This window comes from Bremia lactucae (assembly GCF_004359215.1).
Source record: "Bremia lactucae strain SF5 chromosome Unknown BlacSF5_NotPlaced_9_SHOA01000002.1_551695bp, whole genome shotgun sequence".
Taxonomy (NCBI): Eukaryota; Oomycota; class Peronosporomycetes; order Peronosporales; family Peronosporaceae; genus Bremia; species Bremia lactucae.
In genome coordinates, this window is record NW_027152021.1 from 292,185 (window position 1) to 298,179 (window position 5,995).

Genomic DNA, 5,995 nt, shown 5'->3' on the forward strand with positions numbered 1-5,995 from the left:
GTCTCGGATAGAGATCCGAGATTCACGGCGGCGTTCTGGCAATCCGTGTTCCGATCTCTCGGAACACGGCTGACTATGTCAACATCCGATCACCCAGAAACGGATGGTCAAACAGAACGCGTAAATCGCGTCCTCGAAGAGATATTCGCTGTTACGTCCAATCGTATCCGAATCGGAGCGAGTTTTTACCGATGGTCGAATTTGCCATCAATAATTCTGTGCATGCGTCTACAACGCATACACCGTTCTTCGTGAATGGCTTACGCCATCTTCGCATACCCACCCAGTTAGAGGGATCCTCTAGTTTAGGGGTTGTGGTGGACTCGCACGAGCAAAACCACTTCTGGCTCATGCTCATCACGCGTCGAAGTTAACAACGACGCGAGTGATGTCGGTGTCGAAGAAATCGACATCGACGTTGAGAACGATCTCATGGCAGTGCGCACAAAGCGTACTGAAAAAGAGCAAACAAATTACTCAGCTGAAGAATTTCTGCTAACTCGAGAATCAATAATCCGTTTCGTTCAGGATTCCATTGCTAATGCAGCGGACCGTTAGAAACGAAATGCAGACAAACATGGAAGAGCAAATGTTGATTCATTTGAATTAATGATCTAGTGCTACGATAAACCTACCTAAGCGTGTAGTCACTAATGTGGGTAGCAGTAAACTACTTCCCAAGTTTATTGGGCCTTTCCGTGTACTGCATCGCAGAGGCAATGCGTGCACAATATAATTGCCACGTAAGATGCGAACGCATCCTACGTCTTACGTCCCGTTTAACTCCAATATAAGTCTTAGAACTCCATGAGCCGCTGGATGTTGAGTACCAAAATTTATCGAATTATTTTTTGTTTTTTTTAATGGCATTATTTTATTTTATTTTATTTGTCCTCGGAGGTTTCCTCCGAGGACGGATCCGACCACCCTTTTAAAGAATTCCTAAATACAAGACTCTTGTGGTCACGAACCAGATTCTCATGTTGAATCTGGAGCTTCTCATGCCGGTTCCGAGTTTTCTCGAAACTGCGATAAGCTGACGACAGCTCATCATGAAGAGCGGGATATTTCCGTTCGTACTCCAACATGGAGTACGCACTCTTCGAACAGTCTTCCAACCGCTCGATATGGTGAGCCTGCACCGTCTGCTCCAACGAGCGACGCTTGCCACGCTCGTGTTCAAGTCCCTCCTCTAAATCATGGAGGAAACGATCGATTTTGTCGATCTTCGACTCTAGATCAGACACAAAGTTCGGATTAATTTTTCCTCCTCCACCATAACCATTGGTGGATTTTCCCACGGTGGTCAACGTTTCCTTGTGGAACGTATCCAGAACCACCGTGATGTGAAGGGGCAGCGAAGGAGTTATCTTGTTCGCTGGCGCGGTTATCCACCTTCACATGACAGCTGGGAGCCTCATTCCCAGCTGGTTGCTGACGTTGAGGGCCTCGTCCGTCAGTATGACGAGATCCATCCGATGGTTCAAAAGTCCATCGGAAAACACGCGCCCCTGGCGTATGTAAATCGATTGCAAAACGTCAATCGCATCCCGCATCTCAATAGAGATGCGAGCCCTTCCCCGGGGCGAAGAAAGGGAATAGACATCACCTTTTACCCTCTTCGAGTTGTCTACACAACGCAAACAAGGATCACCCCACGTGAAACATGGACGTCCAGCCTCAAGTGACAACCGATGCAATTTATACTTTGCACCAGTTGGAGTTCGTTTCTCAAGCTTAACGCGATTCGCGTTAAGTCTTTGAAGCCAGGCTTCGCGTCAAATGTCTTTGACATTTCGAATGAACGCGCTCCAGGCTTGCATAAGCGAGACTTTATCTCGCTTATTGTTGCCACTAAACCATCGATGCTTAAGAAAATCATCGCGATAAAAATCTTCCTCAACGCGAAAGGTTTTCGCGCTAGGATCAAGGCCATGTAGCTTTGTCGCAATAAATAAGCGATATTTATTATGAGGAGTAGTCTCTCCAGACAAGCTATTGATTAGCCGTTCGGGCAAAAGCCACGGTTTCTTTTCAGAGGCGAGATGAGACATGTTATTGTCTTCACTCCCCTGAGTGGTACCCACTGAAGCAGGGGTACCACAAGAACTTTTCTTCCGATGGCTTACGCCATCGTCGTCACCTTGCAGAGATACACGTGCAGGTGACCGAATGGGAGATCGAACGGGCGACGAGGAATCATCCTTATCGTCGGAACCAAACAGACTATTAACTCGTCTATCAGAATGATCCCTCACTTTCGAAGGCTCATAGTCAGCCGCCTGACGTCAATCAGGCGACTGTTCTATTCTCCCCGAGTCGGCCATTTCGTCCGGCTCGCATTCGTAGTCGACCTCCAAAGAGGGGTCGAATTCACGTGGTAAACCACCACGTGCACCCGCAACATCTAGTGTTGCGCGAGAAGAAGATACTACGGCAGACGGAACCTCTGCCGCAAGAGACATTAGTGCGTCACCCGCGACTGCATGAACCGCAGCCGAAGGCTCCGCACTATCAGCACCCTGCATGGATTTATTCTTCATGCGATGGAATTTAAAATGATAAATCTGACCATTTAACACCATTTTTGAAATTAAGTGGTCACATAGTGACCACTCCATCCAATGACAGTCAGAGTGATTGTCGTTTAAGGGAGGGGTGTATCGTTCCATGAAATTAACAATTAAGGTTGCTAATTAATATATTATCTAAAAGGTAGAGAATATTTGGAGAATATTAATTTATATAGTAATGCTCAGAAATGTTATTCATAAATACGTATAAGCCGTCACATCTATTTAACCCGCAGACTAATCAGCTGTAGACGTAAACAAAGAGAGAGAGACAGATAAAATAGCAATTGCATGTTTAGTATTAGTTTATAATTAAGTAAGCATTAGCAGATAGAAAGAAGAAGAAACTTATTCGTATTAATACAATTTTCATTTAACCCTCTTTAAGGTAAGTGTCTTAAAGAGAAGTCTTCCTCTGCACGTACTAGTGTACGTGAAGTGACGCAAGGCACCACTCGCAACTGAAGCAGTGCGAAGTGGACTTGTACTGAAACAGTTCAAGTCGTAGTGCCCCGTTACAGAACTGACAGAGTAACTATCTCTACAAGCGACTTGTGGGAGCTATGCTGCTGCAGCGCAGATAGACGCATCGGGATTCACCGTCAGCTTACACAAAGCCCAAGCGACCTCCGCTGATGTCGCGTCATGAAAAGTCCTCCATGTTCCGGTGATGCTATAAAAGCGTTGCAAGCTGCTTAAATGTGTTATACTGGTGTCGATCACTGACATCAGCCTTCCACCTATACTGAATCTGACAGGATGAATGCCTCTTTCACTGAGCAAACACAAAAAAGTATTAGTAGATTTCAAAGCGTCCATATTTTCGTTATCCGTAGATTACTCTCCAATAATGTATATCCCCGCTTTTCGGAATTACTAGAGTTACCCACAAAATCATGTAAATTTTTCTGTTACGGGCTAAAGTTGCCCTTACCTTACACAGTCCTCGTTAAGTACACTTGGTGTACTTAAGGGGATAGTCAATTACTGAAACAAAGTTATTAGACCCACCACTCGGGTGTGGCTCACATTGTGACCCACCCTTGTGTATGTGATGCACATAGGTGCATTCACAATAACAGGGGTGATGCCACGAGGAGCCGGATTACCGCTCCCGTGACGACACGTTACTAAAGTATTTAGTGCGTTGGGTGAGGTCGCTAAGGCGTTACCACTACTACCTCACTGCACGCAAGAGAAGCTTGTTTAACCGCTTTCTCGCTGTGCAAGGGTCTGTGTCTATTTAGAGCGTGGCCGCATTACGACGCCTACACTTGGTAGCACTTGAAATCCTTCCCACGACCCGCATCTCTGCGTGTGTACGTGAGGATGAGCCTCAACATTGATTGGGCTCAATTTCCCCACCTCTCCGAACATCATCGGGAGGTGGCAGGGCTTATGGCGCAGGGACTTGGTGAACAAGCCCTGGACAGGCTCCTGGGCAGTTCTCTTGAACAACATGTTGCTCAGTCGTGCTCGGACAGCGGAGAGCCGCGTCCGAGGTACAGAGCTATGCTGCGGCGGAGTCCGTCACTCAGACTCAGGATGAGCTGAGGCATGAGCAGGCTCGGAGCGAGGCTTTCAACAGGACTGTTGAGATGCTCTCTGCCCGGCCGCATCAGCCGAGGCCCATTCGGATGGACCCGCCCAAGTTCGATGGAACTGCGGCGCACACGATTGTCTACTGGCTTTTGGTCGTGGAGCAATGCGGTGTCGCCCAGCTCATCGAGGACGACAGCCGGATGGTGTCGTATGCCATGTCGCATCTGCGCGGTAAGGCCTCAGAGTGGGCTTACTCGTCGCTTACGGCGGACAGAAAAGCATTTCCTTCATGGGCGATCTTTAAGGAAAGATTCGCGCCATGTACCAGCCGGCGAACAACGAAGTATTGCTTCAGGTGCGCTTCTTTGGAGCGCGACAGGCGAAGCGATATGTGCAAGAGTATGTGCAAGAGATGCGCTTGCTGTCGGCGTCCATAGCCGTAGGTCCGATTCCGGAGCACATTAAGGTGCCCACGTTTATGAACGGACTACGGCATGGCCCATCACGACAGGCCTTGTTCAGAAAGGTGCCGTCAACGATGGAAAAGGCAATCCAAATTGCCTTAGTTGAGGAAAAATTCTACAACAGTGCCTCGGCGATAGCTTGGTATAAGCCGTCGGCCGAGAGGACAGATGCCACTCCCATGGAGTTGGGCAATACAGACGTGGTCTGCTATAAATGCGGCAAGCGCGGCCATATGATGGCTCGCTACTATGCCAGGGTCCCTGCTGGGGAATAGATGCCCAGCAAGAGGACACCCTCTCTAAAGGGCGATGGCAAGAATCAGCGTGCGAGACGCGTGAGTTCTGCAACGACCACTGGGGGTCGGAAAATGCAGGAGCGCAGTAGGGGCGGGATGCCCTACTGACGCGGACTCTGAAGCTACCCCTAAGTTCAGATTTGTGGGACAAATCGGTAGCATAGTCCCTGGGGTCTCGAAATTTCGGACCCATAGCGCTCAAGTACGATGCTATGACCAGGTGATGACCCTCCTAGTGGAGTCGGGTGCATCACAAAATTTTGTAAGACTCGCGGCTCTAAAACAGAGGCCGGCAATGTTCGAGTCGCTTCCAGGATGGGAAGCGGAAGAGGCGACCGTTCGTTAAGCGAACGGCGCGCTCGTTAAGTCTGAGGGAATTGAGATAAAACTCGCCTACAGCATTAGTGACTTCTCTTGTAAGAAGAAGCTCACAGTGCTAGGTATAGATAGTCCGTATGACCTTATTTTAGGCATGCCATGGTTGGCAAAACACCAATCATGGATAGACTGGCGTACACGCACATTTGCGAGCTCTACGCAGGACACCGGAAAGGATGTGCTCCTGCGAGAGGCCTATGCAACTGATGTCGTGTCGAACACAGTTGAGGGTGCGTTGACGGGATGTCAAACGTCACCAATTCCTACCCAGCTCGTGGAGACTGAGGTAGTGAATAGGACGATGACAAGTAGTCATGCGTCCGAATGTCCTGCACAGAGCCGAGAGCCTGTGGCAGTAGACGGCGAGCTGACAAGAAGTCATGCGTCGCATAAACCGGCACAGTGCCAAGAGCCTGGTGCGGTTGGAAGGGGTGCGTTAGCCAGGAGTGCAACGGCACCCGCTTCCCAGAAAAGGGTCGTGGTAACTCGAAAAACGAGTACCCGACAGATTAGGACGATCAAAGGCACGTCTAAACGAGTGACCTTTGGATCAGTCTCTAATGAAGAGGACGGGCCTTCGAACGAGGTGTTCGAGGCCGTCAAAGACGAAATTGCGGAGGCATCCTCAGTTGAGGTGCTCCGGCAAGTCTTTAAATCTGCCGAGGAGATAGTAAATCTCCCGGAGATGTCGTGGGATCTGTTCCTTGCCGAATTAAAGGAAGGAAAGATCCACGAAATAGTC